This window comes from Chrysemys picta, unplaced genomic scaffold (assembly GCF_011386835.1).
Source record: "Chrysemys picta bellii isolate R12L10 unplaced genomic scaffold, ASM1138683v2 scaf344, whole genome shotgun sequence".
Classification (NCBI taxonomy): Eukaryota; Metazoa; Chordata; order Testudines; family Emydidae; genus Chrysemys; species Chrysemys picta.
The window spans coordinates 1,103-11,155 of NW_027053051.1; the positions used below are offsets into that span (position 1 = coordinate 1,103).

General features: G+C 55.4%; 1 long non-coding RNA gene across 1 annotated transcript; it reads right to left on the reverse strand.

The window, feature by feature from the left end:
• Positions 1-963: 963 nt before the first annotated feature.
• LOC135978621 (uncharacterized) lies at positions 964-6,728 on the reverse strand. The gene is made up of 3 exons (XR_010596004.1): positions 6,107-6,728; positions 5,883-5,974; positions 964-5,495 (listed from the first exon to the last, which is right to left on the reverse strand). It is a non-coding gene; the product is annotated as an uncharacterized LOC135978621 (long non-coding RNA).
• Between the last annotated feature and the right edge of the window lie 3,325 nt (positions 6,729-10,053).

Consider the following 10,053-nt stretch of genomic DNA (forward strand, 5'->3'; position numbering starts at 1 on the left):
GTGGGGCCAGGGATGAGAGGTTCGGAGTGTGGGAGGGGTCTGGGCTGAGGCAGGGGGTTGGGGTGTGGGAGGGGACATGGGCTTTGGGGTGGGGGTGCAGGTTCTGGACTGGGGCCAGAAATGAGGGGTTCCGGGTGTGGGAGGTGGATCCAGGCTGGGGCAGGAGGTTGGGGTGTGAGGGTGAGGGCTCCAGCTGGGGGTGTTGTCTCCGGGCTGGTGACAAGGAGTTTTGAGTGCAGGAGGGGGTCCAAGTTGCGGCAGGGGGGTGGGGCGTGGGTTTCAGGAAAGAGTTTGGGTGCGGGATGGGGTTCAGGGCTGGGGCAGGGGGTTGGGGTGCGGGAGGAGGTTAGGGCTCCAGCTGGGGGTGTGGGCTCTGGGGTGGGGCCGGGGATGACGGGTGGGGGAAGGGGTTCAGTGCTGGGGCAGGCAGTTGGAATGCAGGGGGGGGAAGGTGAGGGCTCCGGCTAGGGGTGCGGGCTCTGGGGTGGGGCTGGGGATGAGGGGCTTGGGGTGCAGGGGAGGCTCAGGGCTGGGGTAGGGTGTTGGGGTGTTGGGGTGGTGCAGACTCTGGGAGGGAATCATAGAGTCATAGAATATCAGGGTTGGAAGAGACCTCAGGAGGTCATCTAGTCCAATCCCCTGCTCAAAGCAGGACCAATCCCCAAGCTTGGGTGCAGGAGGGGGCTCAGAGCTGGGTCAGGGGGTTGGGGTGCAGGAGGGGTTTTGGAGTGCGGGCTCCGGGTGGTGTTTACCTCAGCTGGTTCCAGGGAAAGGGCGACATGTCCCTTGGCTCCTAGGCGGAGGCGCAGTCAGGCAGCTCTGCACGCTGTCTCCACCCTCAGGTGCCACCCCTGCAGCTCCCATTGGCCGCGGCTCCCAGGCAATGGGAGATGCGGAGCCAGCGCTCGGGGTGGGGGCTGTGCATGGCGCTGCGGCCGTCCCTCCATCTAGGAGCCGAGGGACATGTCGCTGCTTGCGGGGAGACGCGCGGAGCCAGGTAGGGAGCCTGCCAGCCCCACGCCAACCGGACTTTTGACAGCCCAGTCAGCAGTGCTGACCGGAGCCGCCAGGGTCCCTTTTCGAGCGGGTGTTCCGGTCGAAAACCGGACACCTGGCAACCCTAGCCAGGATGCTTGCAGCCAGCAAGATTCCTCTACTATTAAAGGTGCAGTGCCCAGAAAAGAGAAGGCCGACATCTCAGTCACATGGCTACATGTGGCCTAGTGCACAGTGAGGAAAGTTGGCCGCACACACTTGGAAATCAGCAGCAGCTTTATTATGCAACAAACAACACGATGCCGTGTTAACTCTGGCCCGTACTTCTGTGACGCTTGGAAAGGCTCCTATGAGAGGGGAAAAAAACACAATAAAAGCAATGATCTTCAGCTATATATTGATCTTCCAAACTCTCTGTTTCTAGCCATCCAGCTTGCATCTAAACACCCGACACTCATATTAAAACGACCATCGTCTCCACCTGAAAGGACCACGTTTCCTGCCCCTCTAGGGTTACAGGGGTGTACCCAGGCCCGGCACAACCCATTAGGCAACCTAGGCGGTTGCCTTGGGCGCTAACATTGGGGGGGCGGCGACCGCGGCGGCGGATCTTCGGCTGCCCCCATTGTCGTTGGTATTTTGGGGGCGGGACCTTCTGCCGCCTGTCGGGGGCGGCATTTCGGGGGCGGGACCTTCCGCCACCTAGGGCGGCAAAAACGCTGGTGGCGCTCCTGGGTGTACCTAGAGCTGTAGTGCACAGCCCGTGTCTGTGCTTACCTTGCTAGTCCTGGAACAGCTCCTCGGGAAACAGCACCTCAGCCCTTCTGGCCTGGAATAGGAAGAGGAAGGATTAATCATTCAAACACATAACAGCCCATGTCACCGTGGGGCTGAAGGGCTCCTGCTACTCAGACTGCATCAATGGGCACAGAGACCGGACATAATCTGATTCGCTGCAAAGGGACCTAAGAGGAGAAAAACGTAGGGGAGGCAGAGCATCAACGCCACCCTGTGGTGAGTGGCTTACATGACTAGTTTCTGCCTTACTTTTTTGGAAGAACAATACAAAGTCCTAACTAAGGGGGAACTGTTTCCTTGCAGTGAGCCCAGGACGAATTCCCACCAGAGGGGCTGCTGCTGGGCTAGGGTGTTAACTTGGACCCTGCCTTCCTTTGCAATCCCCAAGCCTCTTCAAGCGCAGTCAATTAGGACTCCAGGAACAGAGGTGGTTGCTTTGGGTAGGTCTACATTTGGGGCTATTTTGACCCTGCTAGCACGGGTGTAACAGCAGTGTAGATGGTGAGGCCTGGCTAAGGCAAGTAAAGGGACACTTGAACCCTATGGCTACGCACCCTACATGCCCATGCAGGGCCTCTCGTGTCTACGCTGCTATATTTAGTAGGGTAGAGTCCTGCCCCTTCCCCGCTGCCAGAGCCTTTCCCCACAGCAGTGAAAGATTCCAGTGGGGAAAGGCTCTGGTGGGGGGGGGGCAGTGCGGAATGGCACCGGGCTGAGCCTGGCTGCCCTCCCTACCACAGCCTTTCATGTGTAGCTACACGCACCCTACGTGCGGACGTAAATGTAGACAAGGCGTTTGTGTAATAAAGGACAGCGCAGGATGGAAGAGGGACAGGGTCAGGATTTAAGGATCATGGAAGCTTTTTTTTTTGTTGGCTGCTGTATGGAGATGGCTGCTGTGTTCGTAAAGGGACCCCTGTACTACAGAAATAGCTCAGGGTCTGGGACAGGGTGTCACATTTTTCCTTGTCCTTCTGCACCTCAAAACTTTTTTTTTTAAAAGGCTACTAGTCAAATCCTGCAGTTGGGAACCCAGTGTGCAGTGCACACAGCCTAGCTACACACCAGGGGTTATTGTAATCAGTGACTGCCCCAAGCCACATCATTCAGCTCTGGCTCCGGATCCAGATCTCAGCGTCCCCAAGTCCACCAGTGCTGGGTTTGGGGTTTCCAGTCTGAGCCCATCTCTCACTGCCATGATCATTTCAAAGCCTCAGCCAACACACTCCAGTGTCCTGAGTCACTGATGCTGCAGGGCTAAAGATCCTCAGCTGGTGGGAATTTGCAGAGCTCCATTGCCGTCCATAGCGCTAAGCCAATTTGCACCATCCGAGGAGCTGGTTCTTGGAGCCTGGTACTGACTAGTGAAGGACTAGCTATAGCCATTAGCAGACTGAATCAAAACTTGAGTTCCATCCAGTCTAGGACCCCATCTCTGACAGCAGCCAGCACCCGATGGTTCAGAGGAAGCTGTCAGAATCTCACAGAAGCAGCTGTGAAAGAATCTGTCTCCCAGATGGGCTTTCTACAGATCTCTAATAGGCCTCTGTCCTTATTCTCCCCCAAAGCGGAGTGACGTTAGCACAGGAAGGAACAAAGGTACCTGTTCTAAATAGAGTTCAGCCTGAGAATTAGTCTGAATCCAATATGCTGACAGGCTGAAAAACATGAAGGGCCCAGCCGGCTCTGTAGTGCTCTGCGCTTTCCCAGCCAGCCAGGTCCTTCCTGAAGCCATTGTTCAGAAAATAGGGATCTCCTCAGAATCGCCCTGGGCTCATGTGTGCATGGTGGCTGGGGTGGGAGACTCAGTGGGGACAAGAGCCAGAGTCAGTCCAGAGCGACTGTAGGAGAACTACGCTGCGAGCTGGACTGTTCCCGTGCCAGGCAAACCTGCTTTCATGGTTAGCGTGGTCTTGCCTCCAGCTTTCCTGTCTTACTTTTAAGCAATTGTCCTGGCCTCCTGAGAATGTGAATAACTCCCATAGGCTCGCTGATCACCGTGACCACACTCCCCCGGAGCCTTCTCCTTGCCGTCAGCTCCCTCACTCCCTGCCCATAACTCTCCTCCCACAGTCCAGGGACCAGTTATTTTGCACTTTGCTGTATTTTGTCTACAGTCTCCTCTGTAAATGTGTGTGTGTGTGTGGGAGGGTGGGGGTAGGGGTGAGGGTGGGGGTGGGGGAGGGGTGAGAATTGCCATATGAAAGGTGGCGAGGAGAGAGCTTGTCTCTAACTCTACAGAGCTTTGATCTCCTTGCTGTGATTCACACCCTTACTGCTGCGTAATAGAGGTGAAGGAGGCATGGCCCAGTCTAGTGGCACTAGCCCATTTCAGTCATGAGGACAGAGGTTGCTGTGCTCTGGGTTTATCCTGCCAGCCTGGGGCTGGCCAATCACTGTACTGTTATGTAATAAGGGTCCTCTGTGGAACGCATAATGAGCTAGTCAGGGTCAAAGGTTATTTGGTCCGTCCTCAGCCATGAATTTTAGCAGGCGGATGCTGCTCCTCCCTCTTTTCTCCTCTTTGTGGAATTTGGCGGTGCCCAGCAGTTCGTGTGTTGGGGGATCAACAAGGAAAAAAGAAGTTTAGCAACAGCAGAGAAAGGGGAACCCTGGATTAGCTTTATTCCAGCTCAATCATCACACTATTAATGACGGAAATGGTCTCTGCTCTGTCCTTTGTAGGGCTCAAAGAACACATTCTCTTCTCCATGGGCCTGGGCCAAAGCCCATTAAAGACAACAGAGAGACTGACTTCCGTGAGCTTTGTTTGGATCAGGCCACTATGAACAAAGAGGGGTTGGACTCATTCCTGCGTCTCTAGGCTTAGCCTATAACCATCTCACTGTCCACTATTTCCTTTGACTGACGGGCTGGTCTCACCCTCACTCAGATCCCGGACTAAGGAACTGGATCTGGGGAGTTTGTACCCAATATCCCCCACCTCCTCCCTCTTTACATCTGAGGGTCTCTCTGATGAGTCCTTGCTGAGGACTGTCAAGTCATATTGCCCTGGCCTGATCTTCTTTGACTAACCACCAGGAAATACGGGCTTCCAGGGCTCCATCTGTGTCTTTGCATTAACCAAGTGTATCTTCCTGCCTCATTTAACTACCAGGCTCCTCTGATCAGCGAAGCAGCAGAAAAGCTTCCTGACTCAGGATACAGAGTAACTCTGCTGCTCAGTGCAGCATCTGCCAACCTGCCAGCCTTGAGGCCCAGCCTGTGATATGGTTCTGCAGATCCTAGGCTCAGTGCAGATCCTGGCAGCTGCGTGGGAATGTGCCTGAAAGCCGCTTTTGTGCACCACCCCCACCAACTTGGAGGCCATCTGGCCACTGGGCCAGCCCCCAGCATAAAGCAGAGAAGCCTCGGGGATGCCGCAGCCATGCCCCCTCTCCCTTGGGAACACCTCCCTCTCCTGAGGCTGGGAGGAGGGTGGTGTTGGAGCCATTACAACAGGCCGATGGCGCCCATTACAGAAGAGGATGATCACACAGTGGATGACCAAAGCACACAGTACAAATTAGACCCCATTGGTGCCATGACAGGGCCTCTGCGTCCCCATTGCCAGCTCCTTGACCCACACCCTGGGACCTCTGCTTCCTCACTGCACTAACCTAAGGATATTACTTACGTTCACGTACCAAGTCCAGGCCTTCTGATCTGGGTCTGTCTGCCGGCGTGCTGGACAGTGCGCCCTAGGGAATCAACACAACGGCTCTCCTGTCAATGCTTACATTCTCCAGGGCGAACTTTCAGAGGTTCAGCCTCTCAACAAAGAGAGCAGTTTTCAAGACGTCTCACGGGAAATCAAACGCAGTCACAATCTGGGAAATTACCGAGGGACTGATGGCCGAATGCTGCACTATTTCCACTGTTCCAGAGGGATTTCCTCAGAAGTATCTGGATGATTATGGTTTCAACACAATCCCTGCCTTTTACATAAACCCCAGGCCAGCCCACTTACAGGTCAAGAAATGAGGATGCAAGGTGCCCCAGACATACATATGGGGCACTGCCAGTTGTGAGAATATGGGACTGAGCAACGCTCTGCAATCTCAGTTCAACAAGTCAACAAAACTTACCTCAGCAAAGAAGGCAACTGAGGTGAGCGTGTGCTTCTTCCTGCCCCACTTGGGCCTTGGGCCTGAAATCCTTCCCTCTCTCATGTGGGGCTCTGCAACATAAATACCCATGAGTAACAGGGACAGCAAGCTCTACAGAGCAAATCTGTACGGCAGATGGTAGAAAGAATAGCTTATACTATCTATCTATCTGTCTATCTATCATTACATGTTAATTCACTTACAGCATCTAGGCCTCCCCATTGTAGCTGAATGGTTCACAGTCAGAAGCTGGGATGTATCTGTTGAGGGGCTGGATTGTAGGATGAGAGTCCATGCATAGGCTCAGGCCAATGTCTTCCTATGTCACTGTCCAAAGTCTGGCACTAACATTCATATTCAGGCATCTAGACGAGTGGACTGATTTTCAGAGGAGCTGAACAGCCACGGCTTCGGCAGATTCGAGTGAGAAGTTCTTGGTATTCAGCATTTGAGAAAGGTCAGGCCATTTATTTAGGTGCCTGAGTGTGGCACTGCAGCCGCTGCTATGGGTCGTTTACAATGAATACGGAATCAACATCATCTCGGCACGACAACCAAGTTCAGGATCTAATCGAGCTGTATCCTCTCTGTACTGCTGTACGGTTGCGAAACATTGGGACTGCACCACTCAGAGTGGGCAAAGCTGGAGGCTTTCCACATAAAATGCCAACGTTGTATATTGGGCATAGAGTGGAAGGACTTCATTTGTAAAGCAGATGTTTATGGTCGCTCCGGTCTACAGACTACTGGGGCCATTGTCCGCAGATGGCATTTTATGCTTTTCAGACATGTCGCGAGTATGCCACAAGACCAGGCCTGCACAACATACGGCCCGCGGGCCGCATGCGGCGTGTGGGGGCTCACTGTGCGGCCCGCGGGGGGATTCTAAACCCCACGCACACAAAGTCCCGAGGCTGGCGTGGCGGCGCTTCCTGGGGCAGCTCCTGGTGGCGTGCCTGCCCGCCGACAGGAGCCAGCAATGCGGGACACGGGCACGGGGATGGAGCCCTCGTGCGCCGCCGCGCCTCCACCCGCCCCCCCCCACCGACCCCAAGCGGGACACGGAGCCCGCGCGCGTTGCTGCCCCTCCCCACTGCCCCAAGCGGGACACGGGCACGGAGCGCTCGCTCCCCCCCCCCCCAGCGGGACACAGGGCTCAGCCACCGCCCCCGTCCTGAGCGCTTTTTGGCCCACCCCCCCCGGGACTCCTGCCCCATCCAACCCCCCGCGTTCCTTGATGCCCACCCCGGGACCCCTGCCCCATCCACCCCCTTCCCTGTCCCCTGACTGCCCTCCGCTGCCCCATCCAACTCCTCTCCTGATTCCCCATCCAAACACCCCTTCTCCCTGTCCCCTGACCACCCTTGGAACCCCTGCCCCTGACTGCCTCCCACCACCCCATCCAACCCCTGCTCCTTCCTGACTGCCCCCCGGGACCCTTGCCCCCATTCAATCCCCCTGTTCCCTGCCATCTGACCGCCCCGACGCCTATCCACCCCCCCACCTCCCTGAACTCCCCTGCCCTCTATCCAACATCCCGTCCCTGCTCCCTTACCGCGCTGCCTGGAGGTGGCTGGCGGTGCTACAGCCGCGCCGCTCGGCTGGAGCCAGGCCACACTGCCACTGCGCAGTGCCTGGAGCACCGAGTCAGTCTGAGCTTGCAGCCCCCCCGCTTCCCGTGAATCAGCTGTTCGCGCAGGAAGCCTGGGAGGGCTGAGAAGCAAGCAGCGGCTTCGCGCTCAGGCCCAGGGAGGCGGAGCGGAGGTGAGCTGGGGCGGGGAGCGGTTCCCCTGCGCGCCCCTCCCCCCGGGTTACCTGCTGTGGTGCGGACGGCTCCCCCCACCCCAGCTCACCTCCGCTCCGTCTCCGCCTCCCTGGGCTTGAGCGCGAAGCCGCCACTTGCTTCTCTGCCCTCCCAGGCTTCCCGCGCGAGCAGCTGATCGCGGGAAGCGGGGGGGGAGGGGGAGAAGCGGGGCAGAGTGTTCAGAGGCGGAGGCGGAGCGGAGGTGAGCTGGGGCCGGGGAGCGGGGTGGAGAGCTGGAGCACCCATGGGGTCGGCTCCTAAGGCGCCATTTTTGGATAATGTGCTCAGGGGGAGCAGCCGCTCCCTCTGCTCCCCCCCCAGCTACGGTCCTGGTCACTTCAACTTACCGGTTGTTAAATTTAGAAGCCCTTTTAGAACCGGTCCCGCGCAGGACAACTGGTTCTAAAAGGGCTTCTAAATTTAACAACCGGTTCCCGTGAACCGGCTCCCGCTCACCACTGGAGACTCCCCTTGCTGCTCTCACCCTAGGAGCCAGAGACCTCCCAGCAGGGCTGGTGAGTGCGGCCAGGGAAGGGGGAAGGGTGTGGTGGAGTGAGTGTCTAGGAGGTGTGGAAGCAGAGAAAGAACTGACAGGAAGGGGATGCAATGCATGACAGTTAGTTAGCAAGAGTTAGGCTAACTGTAACCCTAATAACGCGAGATTTGTAGAAGCGAGGAATGTGTGAGGCAAGTGGGAAAGAACTGTGTGAGAAGTTGCTGCGACCTTGTGTAGATAATATGGAATGTAGACTAAGAGTCTACATTAGTGAGCAAAACAAGATATCAGAATGACCTATGTATAAACAAAATGCAACTGTTGCTCATTATTGTCTGTAACAAAAGGTATAAATGCTTGCTGTAATTGTTTATCTGTTGAGAGACCTGCTTAGCTCTCTCCCTCTGCGCAATTGTGAGAGTTAATAAAGCATCTGACTTGCTATACCTAAACAAATAGTGAGAACTCTGTTTTTCTCCGACAATTTGGGGGCTCGTCCGGGATGGCAACGCCCGCAGAGGCACCGGCAGCTGCTACGGATCGTTCCCCTTTGAACCCCATGGCGCCACAATAGAGGTAGGAGACCTTTTGAAATCTCTATTGGGGTGTCGGAGGAGGACTGTCCGTGGGGCCGTCTGTCCCTGTTGGGCTCACGCCATCCGAACTTATTGACTGTGCAGCAAGGTCAGATGCTGAGCGGCTTAGGGGAATTGTTGCCGCCCCCTGTATGCATATGCGAGGTGCATAGGTATGCACCGGTGTTGAGGGGTTGTTACCGCCTCAGGAGGGGTTTTTACCGCCTCGAGTGATGCATCGAGGTACTTGGGAATAGTACCTGGAGGTACTTGGGAATAGTACCCGGAATAAGGCCTTGGTGTGTGTGTGTGTGTGTGTGTGTGTGTACACCAGTGTGAATTGAGTGTTACCGGAAGACGCCCAGAGTACTCTGCGAAGCCTTTTGGCTCGTGACCAGAAATACTCTAACGCAAGCCCGGTAACTAGAGGATCTTTTAGGAGATCCGACCCACGGTGGGCTAACTCGGCCTGGCATCGTCCGGCGAGGAGGCTACCTGGGTCTAGGAGTGTGTGAACCCATCTTCCCTCCCCTTTTCCTCTCCGTGTGAGCCACTGACAGTCTGATCATCTCACTGGATGCAACAGAGTAAGCGGCGCCGTCTCTCTGAGACTAGCCGACGCTCTTTGCTGAAGGGAGGTGTAGGAGGGTCGTGGCCATCCTTGTTAGTCTCTCCTGTGTGAATACCCTGTAGGGAGAGATCCTTAGTTTATGTGCCGCTAGCGCGGACAGGGCATCCTCCTCCCTGTGTGTGTGATTGGAAAATGGGTGGGGGACAGTCTAAGGATTCCCTCTCACCCACTAAGGGTACCCCAGCTTATTTCATGTACGTACATTATGGTACTAAAACCTGCAGGTATTTAGAGAATTGGAATCATTACACGCGTGAAAATTCGTCTAAACAATGCCCACTAGAAGCTACCTTCAATCTAGATAAGATCATACATCTCAGAGGAGCTTTTAATCACAAAAAAAGCCTCTGACACACAATGGGAGCAATTTGTCTATTGAGGAAAGGAACGGGTTAATTTGAAATTCAGCTTGGTCCAGAGATAAAGAGAAAGTTAATCTGCGTTCAAGGTCAAGAATCAATGCAGACCAGGCTAAGTACAAAGAAAAACTGCTTTCGGCCCCAGCTGACTGTGAAAAAATATAGACATAGTCAAACCAAAGGCAATACAAGTTACAGTGCTGAGATTACATTTGCAAAGCTTAACTGTCCAGTGAGATCCAACAGTCTGCCTTTGCGACCCTGGAGCCGGCGTGGTTTGGGGAC